At 38.5% G+C, this 21,669-nt stretch overlaps 1 protein-coding gene across 4 annotated transcripts in view; it reads left to right on the forward strand.

The window, feature by feature from the left end:
* LOC121388545 (FH1/FH2 domain-containing protein 3-like) overlaps positions 1-21,669 on the forward strand; it is a 140,643-nt gene that overhangs the window by 25,078 nt on the left and 93,896 nt on the right. The window lies entirely within an intron of this gene.

Below are 21,669 nucleotides of genomic sequence, written 5' to 3' on the forward strand. Positions count from 1 at the left end.
TGGATGTCAAATAATCAATAATTCCGAGCGGGAAGTAGCCCAGTAGTAAAGAGATCTGAAAACTATATGTCAGTATTATCAAAGTTAAAGTTTGTTTTGTTTAACGACACCACTAGAGCACATTGTTGTACTGATCATAGGCTATTGGATGTCAAATATTTGATAATTCCGAGCGGGAAGTAGCCCAGTAGTAAAGAGATCTGAAAACTATATGTCAGTATTATCAAAGTTAAAGTTTCTTTTGTTTAACGACACCACTAGAGCACATTGTTGTACTGATCATCGGCTATTGGATGTCAAATATTTGATAATTCCGAGCGGGAAGTAGCCCAGTAGTAAAGAGATCTGAAAACTATATGTCAGTATTATCAAAGTTAAAGTTTGTTTTGTTTAACGACACCACTAGAGCACATTGATTTATTAATCATCGGCTATTGGATGTCAAACATTTGGTGATTTTGAAATATAGTCTTAGAAAGAAAACACGCTTCAGTTTTCCATTAGTAGCAAGAGATCTTTTATATGCGCCATTCCACAGACAGTATAACATATATTTTTAGAGGATCAGAGAAAATCTACTACTACGTCTACCAAAATGCAATAAGGGATCTTTTATTTGCACACAGGACAGTAACTACCACGGTATTTGATATACCAGGCCTTATAAACTGGTTTGGACGTAGAAAAACCCCAAACAAAAACGGGTGCAATGAGGGTAATCGATTGTATGACCCTTGATCGCACCCCATACAATCTCTCCCGCCCTTGAGAGGATATATAGACTACCAAAGACAAGTGCACCGACGGACGGGCGATTTGAAATCCTCTGGGTGTTTGCTGGTATCACTTCTGTCAAGTCTCCACCACCATTATACTTCACTTGGAGAGAAGAAGGAAAGAAAGAAATTTGTATTTAACGACGCACGCAACACATTTTATCTACGGTTTTATGGCATCAGACGTATGGTTAAGGACCACACAGATATTGAGGGAGGAAACCCGCTGTCGACAATTCATGGCTTACTATTTTCGATTAGCAGGTGAACTAAACTGAACTGAACTTTATTTACACTCTGGCCGTAATTCAACGGCATATGAGGTACATTGTAAAAATATAATTAAATAAATAAATGACAAGAGATCTTTTATATGCATCATCCCATAGACAGGATAGCACATACCACGACCTTTAATGTGCCAGTCGTGGTGCACTGGCTGGAGCTGTTGGAGAGAAGTTTAGAATTGGAGTTACGGGTTGGTGTGGGATAAACATAAATAATGACTAATGTTGAAAGTAGAATGCAACAAATTGCCTGTCCTTGTTAATCTTTTTGAATCGTTTATAATCCATGTGTTGTCTGGGACCTTATACCTTTAGCAGATGGATGATACAATTTTACCCCCCCCCCCCCCCCAAAAAAAAAAAAAAAAAAAAATAATAATAATAATAATATACTATAAGACATAAACTGGCGGATGGACAGACGGACAGGGACCAGACAGATAAAAAAAAAAATATTATAATTAAGAATTTGAATGCACATAATATAATCAGGGTGACGGGAAAGTGATAAAACGATATAAGTTGACGTTCGTTGCGCTATTTACTGCAACCGTAACAGCTTCATCTTTTAACGACTACCACCAAATTATGGGGGTTGTAAATTTTTTTGGAAACCATGTGGCACCATTTAGCAGTAAAGAGAAATGGTGGTTCCTGGTTGTTTGTTGTACCTGACAGTTTTCTGTAGTTAGTTAACGGGAACTCCCATCTGCAGCAACATCTTGAAGGATCTAGCCCTAGTTATTACGCAGTGTAAAATATATAACATTTATTTCATGTTGATTTGGGTGTTTTTTCTAGGTTTTTTTTTTGGGGGGGGGGGGGGGGGGGGGAGGGTGGTGGTGGGTGTTTTTTTGTTTGTTTGTTTTGTTTGTTTGTTGTTGTTGTGGGGGTTTGGGGAGCAGGGGAGGGTTGTGGTGCTAGTGATGGTGGTGGTGGTGGTGGTGATTATTTTTGTTTGTTTATTTGTTGTTATGTTTTAAGTTTTTTTGGGGTTTTTTGTCTGTCTGTCTTTCTTTCTTTCTTTCTTTCTTTATCAAAGATAATTTGTATCTCAATGACTACAATCTGCAACCATGTTACACGAGTAGTATTAGTTGAAAGAAATAAACTTGAGTCTGGCAAGTCGTGGCGGTGAAACGTATTCTGTAGACAAGAAGAATCGAGGCGCCTCTCTGTAGACCAAAAGAACAAAAACGTTACGTCATTCAATAGACACTGGCACCCTTTAATTTATAAATCAAAACGTCTGAGAAAAGGTATGGGTAAACCTAGTCACAGAACAGCACAGAAGTATGGTATTCGTAACAGGCCGTAACCAATCATAATTTATATACCTATGCATGAGACTTTTGCAACAGGCTATAACTCTTATTTACCCGTAAATTGTATTTATCTACGCGTATACATCTGCAACAGGCAATAACCAGTATATTTTGACTTTGGAGGAATATAATTATTGGCAAGTGGCTAAAGATTTACTTTATTTTCCTTTTGATTCTTCTCGGCGATTGTGGTTGTGGTGATGATGATGATGAGGGGTTTCCCGGTAATATATTAAAGTAATATATTAACTGCCCCTACCCCAATCGGTGTCTTTGATTTTGAACAGGGAATACGGTTTTGTCGTACAGATTTATTCCAGTTTGTACATAATTAGTCGAAAAAGATGCATTTTCATAATCATATATAAATACTCTATACAGTATTGGGTAAAACAATTTTGGGTAAAACATTTTCTTATGGCTAATAAAAATCCCATTTGGCAAATTTTTGGGGTACAGTAATTTTTGATTCAGGGAGAGTCCTGGGGTTGTAACTGAAACAAACTGTAACATTGTCTTAAAATTGGTGACAAGTTTGTTTTGCATTTTTAATTACGGATACAATTGAAAACTGAGATATGTATGGTGTTCTATTGTGGTCTTCGTTGCGTTGGTGTTGGTGATCTCAGAATTGGACCTTTCATCCTATATCATGTTAGCCTGACCTTTCTGCCAGCATCTTGTTAGCACATGGCATGACATACCCACATAACGCCGTGGTGTTGGTCGTTGATACCAATCGAGTTAACCGAAACACACGTCCAGCATAATGCGTCGAAGAAGATGCTGATGCTACAAATACAAAACCCTGCCGCAGACCAATAACACAATTCATACAACATTGAAAGTTATTTGTTTTGCAGATATATAAGCTGAAACATTTTCTGGTTACAAAATAAATAAATAAAATGCAACAGAGTGTCATTAAACTACAGTATCGACTTAAGCAAGTTCGATGTACTGATGTCTGCATTCTGTAGACGGTTCAGATTACGTACCCAAATAATGTCTTGCATTTAATATAATAAATTGAGGTTATTGCACAATATGAAATGCATTTTAGAACAACACTATAGAATCCAAACTCTGTTTTACAAAGCTAATACAACTATATATATATATATATATATATATATATATATATATATATATATATATATATATATATATATATATATATATACATGGGCGTACATGGGGGGGGGGGGATTCGATGGGTTCGACTGACCCCCCCCCCCCCCCCCCCCCGAAATCGCTTGTCTTTATAATTTAATATATCTGACATTGATATCTGACATTATTATATTTACTCAACATAGAAATATATGCCCAATATCTCTGCAATCTATTTTGGAACCCCCCTTTTCAAAATCCTATGTACGCCCATGATATATGTATATATATATATATATATATATATATATATATATATATATATATATATATATATATATATATATATATATATATATATATATATATATGTTATTACAAGAGTGTTTTTCGGTATCGTCAATATCATATATTAGGAATAAAAATTGTATTATGCGAGCCTCTGGCGAGCATAATACATTATTTTTATTCCTAATATATGATATTGACGATACCGAAATACACGAGGGTAATAATCTCTTTATCATATAAGCTCAAGCTTAATACAACGTGTTTTTGTAAACTGTACACGGAACTTTAATTCCAGTCCGCCATTACTGGATATTCAAATGACGTACGAATATGTGGCGCGGTGTATTTTTTGAATGGAAATGACGTCAAGCTCGGATGACGTCATTTTGGATGTCCTTACATCAAAATAAAGTTATGCCTAACGTGTTTTGTTTTCTGAACGCTGGACAGCTTTCAGTGTCAAATTGCCATTGAAATGTTTTTATTTGATGACTATGAATGCATACGTCAATCATGGAGTGTCACCCAAGTACGTTTGCTTAAATGTCAATAAACCTAGTGCCGAGACCTCGACTAATTTACATCTAATTTGCAAAGTTATCAAATTCTTAAAGTATGTGATCTGAAAAATATCACATACTTTGATTGCACTGAAAATGTAAGATATTATATGATAAATATATATATATATATATATATATATATATATATATATATATATATATATATATATATATATGTAAAACAAAGCTAATACAACTATATCTCTCTCTCTGTCTGTTCTCTCTCTCTCTCTCTCTCTCTCTCTCTCTCTCTCTCTCTCTCTCTCTCTCTCTCTCTCTCTCTCTCTCTCTCTCTCTCTCTCTCTCTCTCTCTCTCTCTCTCTCTCTCTCTCTCTCTCTCTCCGTTTGCAAATGTTTATGTGTTTGTTTACGTATATGTGTGGGAGGGTTTGTTGTAACCCCCCCCACCCACCCCCCGACAATAACATCATGTCAACGCTCAATGCTGTTACTGTATGACAATTTTAATCTGTTGTTATAATATTATGAAAACATTTTATAAATCCCCACCAGCCTTCTACCAGGAGCTATGATATATCTGCGAGTATTGTTTAAAGTAGTTCAAAGCTACATCAGCACATTAGATATAAAACCATTTTAATACTTCCGTGAAGTCTTCATGGTCAAGTCCAAAATTGCTTTAAGAAATCAAATCTGCAGACCAAAACAAACAAACAGACAGACAGACAAACAGACAAACAGACGAACAAACAGACAGACAAACAGACAAACAAATAAACAAACAAGCAAACAAAGCAAACACCAAACAAACAAACAGACAAACAAAAAAGTCAACAAACAAAATTTAATGACAGCCTTAGAAGAAAAAAAAGCCCCAGGAAGTTAATTTATTACTATCTACGATAACAAGAGAGCCGGGAAGGTGGTGGGTTCGATACACCCAGCAACCACTTGTTATTATTTGCAAATGTGTAGAATTACCGGTATTCGCCGCAAAGAAGACCAGAAAAAATAAGCAACTATCCCCAGTGGTATTTCTTTTGGCCGTTTTCGTATATCAAGGTGATAGAGGTTTGTTTTCGCAAGTTTGTTCTACCGTGATTCATTGGGTCTTTATTTCGGTATCTGCGCTAATGAAAGCGAGGCTGGCTGTATTTCTTTTGACGCATTTTCGGTAGAGAAGGTACTTGAGGTAAAAACAGTCACTGATACACTTTTCGATGCCTGGTCTTGGGGTTTGCACGCTATGTATTCGACTAGGTAAGTTTTCTTGCGTGTTGCGTTTCGAGCGTTTCTTTTTGTTCTTTCTGGTTCCCAGCTGAGAAATGTGTTACCATGTTACCTGCTGTTCTGACTTTAGAATATATTCCGTCTTTCACCTTGCCGATTATTTTCTCCTGAATTAATGCGTCTGCACTGAAACTTAATAGTCCGTTGTTGGTACCAGGTAAGCAGCACCCATTTGTACCAACAAACTTGCGAATAACAATTGTTCTGAAAATTTTTTTTGGGCTAATAAAAACTTAGAAACGTGAAAGTTGCTCTAGAAATGACCAGTAGAAATAGATCCAAGGGGGGGGGGGGGGGGGGGGGGGGGGGGGGGGGGGAGGGAGTATTTTATAGGTCTATTAAATAAAATTAATAATGCATATAAAGCCAGGTATTGTCATTGGTGCGTATTGAAAAACAAACCGACTGACTACTAACCCATCCCAGTGCATGTGATCATTAGTCGAATTTACGTACTTGATTGAATCTCACAATAAGAGGGTGCCTCTCTGATCCTTTTTGAAGTACAAATAATCTCTCTCTCTCTCTCTCTCTCTCTCTCTCTCTCTCTCTCTCTCTCTCTCTCTCTCTCTCTCTCTCTCTCTCTCTCTCTCTCTCTCTCTCCCTCTCTCTCTCTCTCTCTCTCTCTCCCCCTCTCTCTCTCTCTCTCTCTCTCTCTCTCTCTCTCTCTCTCTCTCTCTCTCTCTCTCTCTCTCTCTCTCTCTCTCTCTCTCTCTCTCTCGGGAGCAGGGTATTTAGTACATTTACACCCTAGCCCTACCTCTCATTCTCACTTCAGTACACGTACTTGTACTTAAAGTCATGCTATATTTTCCATCTTAATCCTATTACAACTTAAAGAGTTATGTTCAAGAGCCTTATGCCCGTTAAACTGCACTTGCGAATTAGAAAGTATCTAAAGTTACCACCCAAATAACCAATGTGTTATCTCCGTTAGAAATACAGTTAAATGCTGTAAATGATACTCAGTAATGTAACATTAAAAAATACGTTTCTTCCTCTCCATTTCGTATGGGTTTTTTTCTTATCCTGTCTTGTAACTCAAAGAAAAAAGAAGAAAAAAAAAAAAAGAAGATTTTTAAAAATCTATTCAGTTAACACTCACGAAAGTTAATTTTGTGTGGAAAAAGGAAGGTAGGGAGAAATGTTTTACTTAATGACGTCCTCAACTCATTTTGGTTAAGGTTATATATCGCGTTGGAAATATAGTTAAGGACCACACAAATATTCTGTGTGATACAAATGCCAAAGTTTTAACAACTAAAGCCGAATTTCGAGATTCAAAACAGAAACGCACAGAAAAGTAACAGAGTTACAAATTAAAACAAAAAAAAGTAATAGCTTAAAACGAAGTTCGAATTACAAAATGAATGAATGAATGAATAAATGAATGAATGAATGAATAAAAATAAATAAATAAATAGACATACAAACAGACAGAGAGACAGACAAAAAGACATACAGACAGCTAAATAAATAAATAAATAGATACATACTAGTATTTGGTCCGAATATTCGAATTTTCGCTTGGTAATTTAGTATTCGAAATATTTGAAAGGTATTCGAATATCTGGGTTTTTAAAAAATCAAAATGACTCTAAATGAGATGTATAATGCGGTTTCTGTGATTTTTGAGAGAGGTCTTGTCACGTGCATACAGTCGCGAACACAAAGCATGTCTAGATTTTCATAATAGTTAAAGTATTCGTAATGAAGTCATGTGGTGGCGAAAATTGATAAAACATATTTTTAATAATAGGGTACATCTACACTAAGGTACATCTAATAAATATGTCGATTTCTAATCATATAAACAAAAAATCAAAACAAAAATTCAGTCATCGGTTTATACAGCAGTTGGTTTTCCAATATTACAAAGTCTTCTAGGGGCCAGTTTAAAACATTATTCAAAACGGAATTTTACTTCAAAGCATATTTGATGACGTTATCGTATCAAAATAAATACTGGATAAATATATTGTGTGTATCAAATTTAAGGTTACCGCTTCAAACAGGTAGATGCAGGCACGGCGAAGCGGGGGTGGGGGGTGGTGGTGAGGGGCTCTAGCCACCCCCCCCCCCCCCCAATAATTCTGAATAAAAAATATTATTGGTAGTAAATCTTCAGGCAGAGATGAATTTTAATTCTAGAATGCAGGAAATTGCATTACAGGACATCTAGTTTTCAAAATTTTACCGCGGAGCATATTCCTGAACCCCCTAGAAACTTTGCTTTGCGCCCTCGATCTCGGTCAGCCCCCTCAATGTTTCCTTGCTTCCGCCGTGCCCATCCGAATCGGTTCAATAGACATTGTCAGAATGCTACATTTTCTGGAGAAACTCCCTCACCCCCCCCCCCCCCCCCCCCCACCCCCCACCTCCATGTCAACTGATCTGGTGGTTTTCTGTATTTGTTTTCGGTCATACTGTTTTAGTGTTTTGATATTGATACTAGACAAGAAGTCAAAATATATAGTTAGGTTACCACTCACTCCTGAATTATCATTTGTATTTGTTTTCTGTCATAACTTGATTTTTGGGGGTTATTAAAGGTTGATTATCTGACAATTCAAACTATGGTATGGTATGGTATAGTATGGTATGGTATGGTATAGGGATTAATGTGCACATTCAGAGCAAACTGTTTTAGCGCACGCCTGTCATAGGCAGAGGTGCCGGCCTCGACCGGCTCCTCCGTCCAGGACAGGAAAGGGTTGGGGTCGGTGGGAGAAGGGACAGCCTGCACTGGCAGGTACAAGAGAGCACCAGCAGGCGGGGGAATTCATGCTATTAAAAACATATCATGAAATTATTAGTGTTCGGTATTCGGAAATGGTATTCGAATATTATAATATTCGCTCGCCATTTCCATCAAATATTTCCAGACCGAATACTGAACACTAATCTAATAAATACTCATGATAGTATTATTAAACCATAATAGAAAATAAGCATAAACAATATTTAAAATCCAGAGGTCGACCCAGATATTTTAAAGGGTTGGGGGTGGGGTGTGCTTCCAAAATAAGTTTGAAAAATAAATTATAAATGGAATGCCAAGTGCCGAAGATGTGCAGGTCTTTCCGGGTAATATCGGGCGGGATATAGCCCAGTGGTAGAGCGCTCGCTCGATGCGTGGTCGGTCTGGGATCGACCCCCCATTGGTGGGTCCATTGGGCTATTTCTCGTTCCAGCCAGTGCACAACGACTGGTATATCAAAAGCCGTGGTATGTGCTACCCTGTCTGTGGGATGGTGCATATAAAAGATCACTTGCTGCTTCTCGAAAAGAGTAGCCCATCAAGTGGCCACAGCGGCTTTCCTCTCTCAATATCTGTGTGGACCGTAACCATATGTCTGACGCCATATAACCGTAAATAAAATGTGTTGAGTCGTTAAATAAAACATTTCCTTCCTTCCGGGTGATACTGAAAAGTCGTTCAATTAGATAGAATACGCAAAGTAACGCCATTGGTTTCGACAGAAAGAAATTTAAATTTGGTAAAATGTTGTGACTGGGTGATGAGTGGGTATGCCGCACAGGATCCGATCGTGTAATTATAGCTTTTAGATTGGCTGCGATGGGTAATGTTAGTCAAGAATAATAATATCAACAGTAGAACAGTAGAGCATTAGAAGAGTAAGAAAATAACCTTTATGTGCCATTATGGCACCAGCAGATTTGATTTTCTTCCATTTTCTAGACCATGCGTTATGTTGTTTATGTTTGGTTCTTAGAAGCAGATCATAATTAAAAACATGTATGTATTAGTATGGCGTTAATAAAAGGTCATAGCCCAGTGGTAAAGCGTCCGCTTGATGTGCGGCCGGTCTAGGATCGATCCCCGTCGGTGGGCACATTGGGCTATTTCTCGTTCCAGCCAGTGCACCACAACTGGTATATCAAAGGCCGTGATATGTGCTATCCTGTTTGTGGGATGGTGCATATAAAAGATTCCTGGATACTAATGAAAACATGTAGCGGGTTTCCTCTCTAAGACTATATGTAAAAAATACCAAATATTTGACATCCAATAGCCGATGATTAATAAATAAATGTGCTCTAGTGGTGTCGTTAAACAAAACAAACTTTAACTTTAATTAAAGGACGGGGCGTGATCTAGCTCAGTAGGTAGAGCGCTCGCCTGAGGTGCTTGTGTCGTAGGATCGAACCTCCTCAGTGGACACATTCTCTGATTGGAAGGGCGGGACGTAGTCCAGTGGTAAAGCGCTCGCTTGATGCGCGGTCGGTTTGGGATCGATCCTCGTCAGTGGGCCCATTGGGCTATTTCTCGCTCTAGCCAGTGCACCACGAATGGTATATCAAAGGCCGTGGTATGTGCTACCCTGTCTATGGGATGGTGCATATAAAAGATCCCTTGCTGCTAATCGGAAAGAGTAGCCCATAAAGTGGCGACAGCGGGTTTCCTCTCTCAATATCTGTGTGGTCCTTAACCATATGTCCGACGCCATATAACCGTAAATAAAATGTGTTGAGTGCGTCGTTAAAACATTTCCTTCCTTCTCTGATTGGATTAAACAATGCAAACTTTACTTTACTTAAATAAAACAACAAACCTTACATTAAAGCTCTTATCTCTGTACATGGCAGAGTTCAAATGATATTTGAATAAAGTTGTAGTATAACAAGATGTTTAAATAGTCTTAAAATCCTTATCTCGCTAGAAACGATTTTTTTTGTAATCGTATCTGTTAGCAATCTGAATTACTGTAACAAACAGGTTCGTATGGCATATTAAATTTCCACATATTGCTATCAACTCACACCTATAGTGAAATCGTCCATTTGTGCTTGCAAAATATTTGCTTAAAAAGAATACAAAACACATGTCACTGATGCACGTCCGGGACCAAAATCTTCTGACAGCTGTCAATCAAGCGAATCAAAGTCTTATTCTACCTGACACCTTCGTTTGATTATTCTTTGAACACGTGGCTAAACTAAATATTAATTCTGATATGTTTTTGTGCCATATGACCCGCCCTGTATCGAATTCTAAAATCACGTGTTTTCAATTGGAATGTTTCTCGAAGGAAACTCGCTGTATAATTGGCATTTCCGAACTATTCCTGCCCGGTGAAAGATGATGTGGTTTGTGTTATCTGTGTAGAAATGACAGAAGTGTAGTGAAAGTTACGATGTGTGCTGTTTTATCAACCGGTCTAAACGAAACTGCCTTGATACTGCCGCCATTGTAATTTAATCCAATAAACAAAATAAAATATCACATACAGTGTCTTCTGTCCCGGGTCGGGCCACTGGCTATCCAGAGACGGGACCCGGGACAGACATGCTCGAAACTCTAGTGGTATATGAGCATGTAAAATATATTACACTTGGACTTGGACTTACAGTGTCTTGTTTAGAATACTTCAAGGTCTTCCAGGTCGTTCTAACAAAGTTAAAGTTTGTTTTGTATAACCATACCACTAGAGCACATTGATTTATTAATAGTCGGCTGTTGGATGTCGAACATTTGGTAATTGTGACATATAGTCTTAGAAAGGAAACCCGCTACATTGTTCCATTAGTAGCAAGGGATCTTTTATATGCACCATCCACCAGACAGGATAGCGCACACCACGGCCTTTCATATACCAGTCGTGGTGCCGGGTCGTTCCAACAAGGTCGTAGGAAGCGGTACGGTCGGTCGGGATTCGGCCTGAACAATATTTAGCCTAAAGGCGATGTTACACAATATGAGTGGCTCGTACAAAAATAGCCGATTGCATAGCAACCGATGCAATCGTAATGTTTGTCTTGTTACAATTGGCTATTCTCGTACGAGACACTCGTGTCGTGTGATGTGACCTTAATTTTTAATTTAAAGAAAGAGAGAATGTACATCTTTACATTGTATGAGTCCAAACCAGTTTGCAACGACTGGCATATCAAAGGCCGTGATATGTGCTGTCCTGTTTATAAAAAGTGCATGTAAAAGATCCCCTGCTGCTAATGGAAAATTGGGGTGTAGGGATTTAGCTCAGTCGATTGAGTGCTCGCTTGAGGTGCTTGCGTCGCATGATCGAACCACCTCGGTGGATTCATTCAGCTGATTGGGGTTTTTCTCGTTCCAATCAGTGCACCACAACTGGGCAACGGCCGTGGTATGTGCTTTCCTGTCTGTGAGAAAGTGCATATAAAAGATCCCTTGCTGCATTAGGAAAAATGTAGCGGGTTTCTTCTGATGACTACGAGTCAGAATTACCAAATGTTTGACATGCAATAGCCGATGATTAATTAATGTGCTCCAGTGGTGTCGTTAAACAAAACAAACAAACATACTAATGGGAAATTGTAGCGGGTTTCCTCTAAGAATGATCAAGTGATTGGCATCCAACAACAAACGATTAATTAAGCAAGGTGCTCTTGTTGTGTCGTTAAACAAAACAAACTGGACGTAGCCCAGTGATAAAGCGGTCGTCTGATGCGCGGTCGGTCTAGGATCAATCCGCGTCGGTGGACCCATTGGGCTATTTCTCGTTCGAGCCAGTGCACTACGGCTGATGTATGAAAGGCCATAGTATGTGCTATCTTATCTGTGAGATGGAACATATAAAACACATTTTGCTACTAATGGAAATATGTAGCGAGTTTCCTTTTTAAGACTATATGTCAAAATTACCAAATCGGGTGTTTAGAAATTAACATTCCAAGTTAAAAAGAAAAACTGTAAGAACTACAACTAAATTAAGTGTTAAGTCTTCATAAAAGTCTGCATTGACCAGAAATACCTCATGCATTGAGGTATACCCCGCTCGAACATACTTATATATCACAAAGGTCTCCAATTTCAACACATTCATTTAATGTTTTGAAGAAAAAAAAAACCCTCTTGTTTCGCAGAGCTACGCGTCATCAGAGCTTGTTTGGCGGTGTGAACGAACCTCCTTTGGATGTTTGGATCCCCCCTTTTTGGCAGCTCTGCTTTAACAATTATATAATATTGACAAACAAAACAACACAAATAACATAAACAACAACAAACCCGAACTTCTTCCATTTTTTAACAAAAGTCTGCTAGCGAACATTCATTGGCATTAGCGTTCCAGGATATTTATGGAGGGGGAGGGTGGCACCCACACCATCTCTGAGTCGTGTTTTTAGGTAACAGGCGCATACAAAAGGTAGCGGGGAAACAGAGGTGTAATTGGGGGTAGCGACGCATGGCTACGCTAGCTACCGAAATTAGCTTTAGTCAAACCAAACCCAGAAGTTATATAGCATCCGGTGTATTCTAGTTGGCAGAAAACGTTCAAGTCAGACTTACAGAAATCTGTCTCATTATGTTCAATTAGTACAGCTGTCAGCTGAACGATCTAAGTCAGCGTTTTTTAGGCATTTTGTAGATTATTTTCACCAGACGGTAGGTGTTTTTTGTTTTTTTGTAGGACGCGCGGCGTCAGTTCCGGCATTCACCGCACAATGTGGCACTTGCCGGTCATTAACCAGCACTTCCCTAACTTTACAACCTTGAATCAAGCACCAGAACTAATTTGTTTATGTAGAAATATCGTTGGCTCTATTTAATAATGATTAATAAAACTGTACTTTTAATGAAGAGAAATCAGACAATATTAACATTCATTGTATCAAGCACCAGAACTAATTTGTTTATGTAGAAATATCGTTGGCTCTATTTAATAATGATTAATAAAACTGTACTTTTAATGAAGAGAAATCAGACAATATTAACATTCATTGTATAACGTTCAAAGAAGTATGCGAAAATGACCATGTGAATAATAGTGATGTATATCGGTCACTAGTGAATATGGTGAAAAACAAAACTGGTATCACTGCTCACGGAAGTTGTTATCATTCATACAGGAAGTGAATTGTTTTGATTCTTTGCCTACCTGAGAGGCTGTGAACGACATAACATCGTCATTTAAAAGACATACATTGTCCATTTAGTTAGTGAATGGACTAGCATAAAACAATTTACATTTAATAAACTCAACAAAAATATAATCACTAATCTTTCCATTAACAGGAACGATCGATCAACCCCTCTCATGTCAGCTGACAAGCTATTTTCAGTTGTAATCGAGCTTATGTATCTACATTATAAACCAAAAACAAACACAAAAAAACAAAACACACAACACACACACAAACAACATTCACACAAACACAACACACACACACACACACACACACACACACACACACACACACACACACACACACACACACACAAACACACACACACACAACCCAGCCAACAAACAAATAAAACAAAGCAAAACAACAAAACGACAAAAGCCCCCCCCCCCCGCAAAAAAAAAAAAAAAAAAAAAAAAAAAAGAAAAAAATAACAGAAAAAGAAAAAACCTCATCAAAAAAAAAAAAAAAAAAAGGGGTGGGGGAAGAAAGAAGAAAACCCCCAAAAAACAACAAACCCCAAATTAAGAGAGAGAAAAAATGAGAGGAATAAATACTCAGTTAAAAATTAAATCATTGTTTTAGTTTTAACATAATTTCCAATAAATAAAGTGTTCCGAACAGGACAAAAAAAAACGAGACCCGTTTGTGGAAAGACCCAACTACACTAATTAAAGTAATTTAGAGAAACAATCTATTCTCACTCTATAATGGTTGGGTGTTTTTCTTCTTCAAATAAACACGAAGCGACTCGTTCATTAACCCTCACCGCTGGGTTTCCGTTAATAACCTATTAGTTGATGTTGTGATTTACCTCGCGGAATCTATTCCGTCGCCAGGGAACCGTACTTCTACATTTTCTGCGTCTTTGAAGTGTCCCGACATGACCAACTCTTCTTGGAGGTGAAACGCGTGATCCGAGCGACTGCGGGATCCGTTCTTCCGTTTATCGGTCACCATATGTTCTTTTCGGCTGTTCTATTTCTATTTATTGTATTTAGTCATATTAAGTTATGTCTGTAATGAAAAGTCAGCTTTTGATGAGACTATCCTGAGTGTTGCCAATTTAACACACATTTCCGATTAGATTCGTTTTAACGACTAGTGCATATTCTTGTTATACCAGTATTTGTCTTTCTTATTGTCCTAATATTTAGCATGTTTCCAATATCACAAACTGGATTTAACCTCCACAAAATTTTGTATTAGCGAGAAAACAAATATTAGGCAGTAAATAATCTGCAATAAATGTTAGGACGACCAGAAACACATTGGATATATAAAATCTGGTACTGATGTCATCAAGAAAAGAAATTAATATGTAGTTTTACTCGTTAACATGTTACAACGATAGTCACTTTAAAATTAAAGGGACATTCCTGAGTTTGCTGCATTGTAAGATGTTTCCGACTAATAAAATAGTTCTACGATTAAACTTACATATTAAATATATTTTCTTGTTTAGAATATCAGTGGCTGTATATTCAATGTGTTTCTGGTCGTACTAATATTTGTAGGAAGCCCAAACTGGATTTTGTCTTCAAATAATTTTGTACGTACGAAAAACAAGAGAAATAAATGAAATTTAACCTAGTACAAATATTAGAACGATCGATATATTTGATATGTAATTATAATCGTTAAAATGTTTTTGTTAATCGATAACATCTTAAAAATGCAGCAAACTCAGGAATGTCCCTTTAAGATCAGTAAACATCATACATTAGAGGCATCTTGCTTCCTTCTTTTTCTCTTTCCTCGTCTCTTTTTTAATACCATTGAAGTTGGTTGAAGCTAGTTTCCAAATTCTCGCGAGATCTGAGAAACGCAAAAAAAAAAAATGGACGTGAAGGGTTTAATTATCTGAGAGTTCAGACCTTACAGATTGTACTAAACGAAGATCAGTGTTTGGCTAGCGGTGTTTATTATTCTTCTGCTCCTCTTAAAGTTAATACCACTCACTCAAGCTTTTGAAAACATCGTAAAATATCCAGCCACGACCATCTGATAAAATCAAAGCTAGAGAGAAGTCAAACGAGTTTATTCTGGCTACAGGTTTGTATGGTCTGCTTCCTTGAGGAAATTCATGGATGTGTTTGAATAATGAATTTCGGATGTCGAATTCAAGACAAGACACATCCATTTCCGGTTACGTAATGATTCTAAAAGGGTTTTTGAATTTAAAATAAAATTTTCTGAACTGTGACATTGGTGTGGTGTATCTGGTGTGAGGGGGTTGCTAAAGTATTGATCGAAAAACGATGGCATGAAAATCTTATGACATCTGAATGACAAAACCATATTCCGTGGTCAAAACCGTATCTCTGCACACGGCAGAGTCGAAAGGGCGTTTTAGGCAGTCGTGATTGCTTCCACGATGCATTATCACGTGCTCGTCCCTAGGAGGACCGCCACTCCCCTAGGAGATCTGTAACATGGTGTTTCATTCCTCCTGCGCGATATATGAGGACTGCCAATAGGTACCGTGTCATGCCATATCTTATTAGGCTTGGGCAAATCCAGGTCGAATTTTGGTGCCTATCATTTTCTGGGTCCATTTTTGTCACTGAACACGAATCCGGCACTGTAATTTAATTTGTCATTTGTTCTGTATTTTTTAATGTTTAGATCCTAATATAGCATAAACCACAAAGTTCCCTGGATTCTCGAGCGATAGGCAACTCCATGTAAGCCATCAATCGAAAGGCGACCCCGGGGGCCTAATTAACAAAGATCTCTTGGGCTCTGCTAGACAACAAAGCATCCTCTTTGCAAGTCTTTTAGCATTACACTGCGAGATCGCAAAGTTACGAGAGTTTAGTGAATTAGGCGACCATCTTTAGAAAAATTACGACAAAAACGCTATTTCCATCTGGAGAACAAAATAGCAAAGTTTTAGACTACATGTTTTCATAGCAGAAAAGAAAAAAGATTCTTAAAGGAAGAGGGTGGAAGAGGCGGGTCAGTTTGGTTGAACCTTTACTCGTGGATTAGCAGGCGTGGATCCAGGATATTTTTGCGGGATGTGTGTGTGTGTGTCTACATGCAATTACTTTAATGGAAGTTATATATAAGCTTCATCATGAGAAGGGGAGGTCCATACTCCCTCGACCCCCAAATATCCACGCCTGATAAAAAGTACTGTTGCACTGAAGATGCGTTGAAGATCTCCCTGAAAATGCTTATCGCAAGACTGTTGGTCTCACACCACCTTATTTCTTTTTACTGATGTCTGGACTGGCTAATAATGCTGTTTATCACACTGGCACTACTGGTTAACATCAAACGCGGTGGGCCCTCCTCGCCGGGAGGAAACACGCAACAGAAGAGATCGATTCGTCTTTCGGCCTTATCTTTTAACAGTTGCTTTTCTGCGCTCTGCAGATTCACTTGTCGATCTTGCCATAAAACGGCAAGGTTAACTCATAAATACAAACTGGAGATAGTCTGATAAAGTTAGTTATAAACGTTTTAACGGCACCGCCACCACCAGCTGTTGTTTGTGGAATAAATAAGGTACTTTAAAAACATGTTTTGGTACATCTTTCTGTTAACCGGGAAAGTAATGAAGTTTACCTGCATTAATCTATGGCTTTGTGTGCGGTAATAATTCCCGGTGTAACAACTTAGGCTTGCCTTATGAGATAATGAAAGATTCCGATCTCTTCGTTTTGGTAGTTTTGATTGGGTACATATTTGAGAAAGAACTTATGAGATTTACGATACCACATGACTAGATAGATCGATTTAAAGACATCCGATTGGCTGCCCCACCTACACGTCAGATTCAAACATTCCACTGAAACTATCGCTTCATAGGGGGCGGGACGTAGCCCTGTGTTATAGCGCTCACTTGATGCGCGGTCGGTGGGCCCATTGGGCAATTTCTTGTTCCAGCCAGTGCACCACAACTGGTATATTAAAGGCCGTGGTATGTGCATATAAAAATCCCTTACTACTAATGGAAAAAATTTAGCGGGTTTCCTCTCTAAGACACTATGCCAAATTACCAAATGTTTGACATCCAATAGCCAATGATTAATAAATCAATGTGCTCTAGTGGTATCGTGAAACAAAACAAACTTTAACTATCACTACAGATACCGATTTTGTTTTTCGTTGGATCAATGGAGCGACCCATTGCAGTGCTCAAAATAGCGGCCTGCTAAAAGCGGAAAGCAGGCAGTTTAAAACCCTAGCAGTTGAAATGAAAATTCACCTGTTAAATCCACCAAAAATCGTTTTTCAAGAGACAAATTTACGTACGATTATCTCATCTGTTATTTGACCGGCCTCGGTGGCGTCGTGGCAGGCCATCGGTCTACAGGCTGGTAGGTACTGGGTTCGGATCCCAGTCGAGGCATGGGATTTTTAATCCAGATATCGACTCCAAACTCTGAGTGAGTGCTCCGCAAGGCTCAATGGGTAGGTGTAAACCACTTGCACCGACCAGTGATCCATAACTGGTTCAACAAAGGCCATGGTTTGTGCTATCCTGCCTGTGGGAAGCGCAAATAAAAGATCCCTTGCTGCCTGTGGGAAGCGCAAATAAAAGATCCCTTGCTGCCTGTCGTAAAAGAGTAGCCTATGTGGCGACAGCGGGTTTCCTCTAAAAAAATCTGTGTGGTCCTTAACCATATGTCTGACGCCATATAACCGTAAATAAAATGTGTTGAGTGCGTCGTTAAATAAAACACTTCTTTCTTTCTTTCTCATCTGTTATTTAACTCCAGATTCATTTTAATTCCAGAATACTCTAAAATACATCTCAGAAGTCCTAGTTTGTCACACACTGTCCCAAACCACATGTCACATTTCCAGCAGCCCATTCAAGGGACAGACTCTAGTTTCAACGCGTGAAAATTAACACTAAGTTTAGTTAATCTACAAACCTGTAACACATTTGAATAAAGTTACACTTGAGAGAAACATGAGTCTGTGACTTTGAAATGGTAAAATACCCTCGACTCCATAACTGTTACTTCTCAGACGCACATGCGTTTTTAAAATATGAGAAATACATTTTGTGATATTAAAAACACAAGAATGACCAAAAGCACTTCGAATGTACGGATATTGATAATCTAAACCATAAAATCTAAGTAAAGTATGATTTCAGTTATCTAAAACGGACATAATAGTCAAAAATATGCCTTAGTGTTTAAAAACTAGGGTATGTCACTTTAAATAATACGTTTCTTTCTTTCTTTCTTTCCAGCAGGCCATATTTTTTCTTTGCAGGCCATTTTTCTGCAGGCTTGCCATTTAAAAAAAATAACAGCAGACCATATTTTACTTCCTATTCCGAGCCCAGCATTGGGGTTTCCCCCAATCCAGCCAATAACCCAAGGTTGTTATGAATCAAAGGTCGTTGTATGTGCTGCCCTGTCTTTGGCACAGTGCATATAAAAGATATATTGTCGCTAATCAAGAGCAATAATAATCTTGATTTGAATTCAAGACTACATCTCATTCAACCCCTAAAAGATACGTCTATATACCTTCATAACTGAAGTAGGTATTCTTATTAAATAAGACTCTTCTTCTTTTTATTTTTCGTTTGTCAGCATCTGGTAAACTCTTCCAGATCGGTGCAGCCTGGCTAAACGCCAACTATCGTCGCGGTTCATATTTCCGTGCAGGAGCACAATTCGTCTATGATCGCGAAAAGTCATGGTTTGCGCAAACGAAACGATCGCCAGACCCAAATAACAAGGTGTTCGTTAATCACTCTTCTCCTGACATTTCCTCGCTTCTGTTTAAGACGTGCTGGCAAAACTTTGACGAAGTCTTCGAAGGGATGTCGTGTTTTCATCGTTGGCTGGTTATCCAGGGTCATACCTATCTGAGATACCGGAGGACGCTGTGGTTTCATCCTTGGCTGGATAACCGGGGCCAAACCTCCTAAAATACCGGATGGGTGGGGTGGGGGGTGGGTGGGGGGTGTGGGGGGGGGGGGGTAGTTGGGGGTAGGGACTGTTATCAGTAACACAAGAAAGGAAATAGAAACTAGCTATGCAAAGGGGAATTTTTAGTCCTTTGCATGTCCAGGTTGGTCTATATGTTTGTCTCCCTCTGTCTCTTCCAGTATAATTTTCCGGGACATTTGTGCAATGTCTGAAAATATTGAGATGGTATTTGTGCATAACTTCTTCATAATATAGAGCTGCTGATCAAATTTGACGTCCATGGGGAGTTACCTATTTTTGACAGGGTTATGGCCCTTGAACATTGGAGACATGAAAACGTTTTGTGCCCAATAGGACACACGTATTACTTCAGACGTTCTCTCAGCTTTTTAAACTAAACCTGACATTTAAATTTGTGTTTGTTTGTTTGTTTGTGTGTTGTTGGTTGGTTTTTGTTTTTGGGAAGAGGCCATTGCCCTTGCCCATAGGCGTCGGACGCTCTAGAAATCGCCCATCCCTTGACATGTTTCGCCCAGCTGTTTGTGGTTATTCCAGTACAGTCTCCAGCGCTTAAGTACTGTACCTAGCACCAATCTGAGTTTTGTTTACGCCACTAAACGTGTGTTAGTACACACTCGGTGTAAACTCGGCATAAAGGTTTATGCACATGTCTTTCAACACTGAGGGGGCGGGTGTAAAGTACATTGGATGTAATATGACACGTCATTAAGATCGATCGCAATCGGTTATATTTTCACGTCCCAACCAATGCTCCATGACTGGTACATCAAAGATCATTCTGAAATGAATGAAGGAATGGGTTTTTTTTTTATATTTATAGTTAAAGTTTGTTTTGTTTAGCCACACCACTAGAGCACATTGATTAATTAATTGTTTTATTTAACAACACACATTTTAAAATTACAGTTATAATATTATGACGTCGGACATATTAAGGACCACATAGATAATAGCAGAGTGCTACTCGTTCCAATTAGCAGCAAAGGATTTTTTTATATGCAACATCCCATAGACTGTACATACCACGCCCTTTGTTACACCAGTTGTGGAGCACTGGATGGAACGAAAAATAGCCCAATGCGCCTACCTACGGGAATCGACCCTCCCATCAGGTGAGCGTTTTACCACTGGGCTACCTTGTTGCTAGTCGGCGGGAGTAGTTTATGTGGCAACAGCGAGTATAAAAGTTGTATTTTTGCGGCTTTCTAACAAAAATATATATTAATTTTTGTTTAAAATACAACTACATATCCATACAAAATTACAACCAAATGGCAAATAGTTTCATTTGCTAATTGAATGGCAGCAGCAGCAACAGCAGCAGGAACAACAACAACAACAAAACATTCTCTTCATTTAAAAATCTACAAAGAGATTATATGCAGTGCGTAAATCTCAGCTGAAGAGTGGTCATCGGCCATGCTTGCTGTTAGCGGAATGCGCCGGAATTGGAGAGCGGTTAGGGAACATAACTCTACCTACTTTTTCTCGCTAGTTTCTAATAGAGGCTATAGAAACATGTATGGCACTTTCAATAAATATTTAGGGATTTTCGCTTCCTTGCAACAACAGTAATACGATTTGAAAACAAATACACAACACTTATATCACCGTTCGTACACCTCCAATCTTTAAAAAAGCAGGATATATTTAATAGGTTGATTCCGTCTGAGGTGCGGTGGATCGCAGGATCGATCACTCTCAGATGACTGTTAGATTAATGTATTTTGTCTACTCTCTGCTGATTGATGTATACGTGATACCCGGTTCAATACACTCAGTGTAGTCTTTTATGTAGGAGACGGGACTTAGCTCAATTTAATTAGCGTTCGCTTGATGCGCAGTCGGTCTGGAATCGATCCTCGTTGGTGGGCCTATTCGGCTATTTCTAGTTCCAGCCAGTGCACCACGACTGGTATATCAAAGGCCGAGGTATGTGCTATCCTGTCTGTGAGATGGTGCATATAAAATATCCCTTTCTACTAATGGAGCGGGTTTCATCTCTAAGACTATTATGTCAAAATTACCAAATATTTGAGATCCAATAGCCGATGATTAATAAATGAATGTGCTCTAGTGGTGTCGTTAAACAAAAACAAACACAAAACAGACATTTTTAATCACTGGGCCCTGGGGGCAAAAATAATGCTCAAATGATTAAAGAAATGTTTTTTATCCTAAAAAGAAAAAGTGTAAATAAATCCCCAACAACGGTGAGAAGATTT

The sequence above is a fragment of the Gigantopelta aegis genome, chromosome 14 (genome assembly GCF_016097555.1).
Source record: "Gigantopelta aegis isolate Gae_Host chromosome 14, Gae_host_genome, whole genome shotgun sequence".
Lineage (NCBI taxonomy): Eukaryota > Metazoa > Mollusca > Gastropoda > Neomphalida > Peltospiridae > Gigantopelta > Gigantopelta aegis.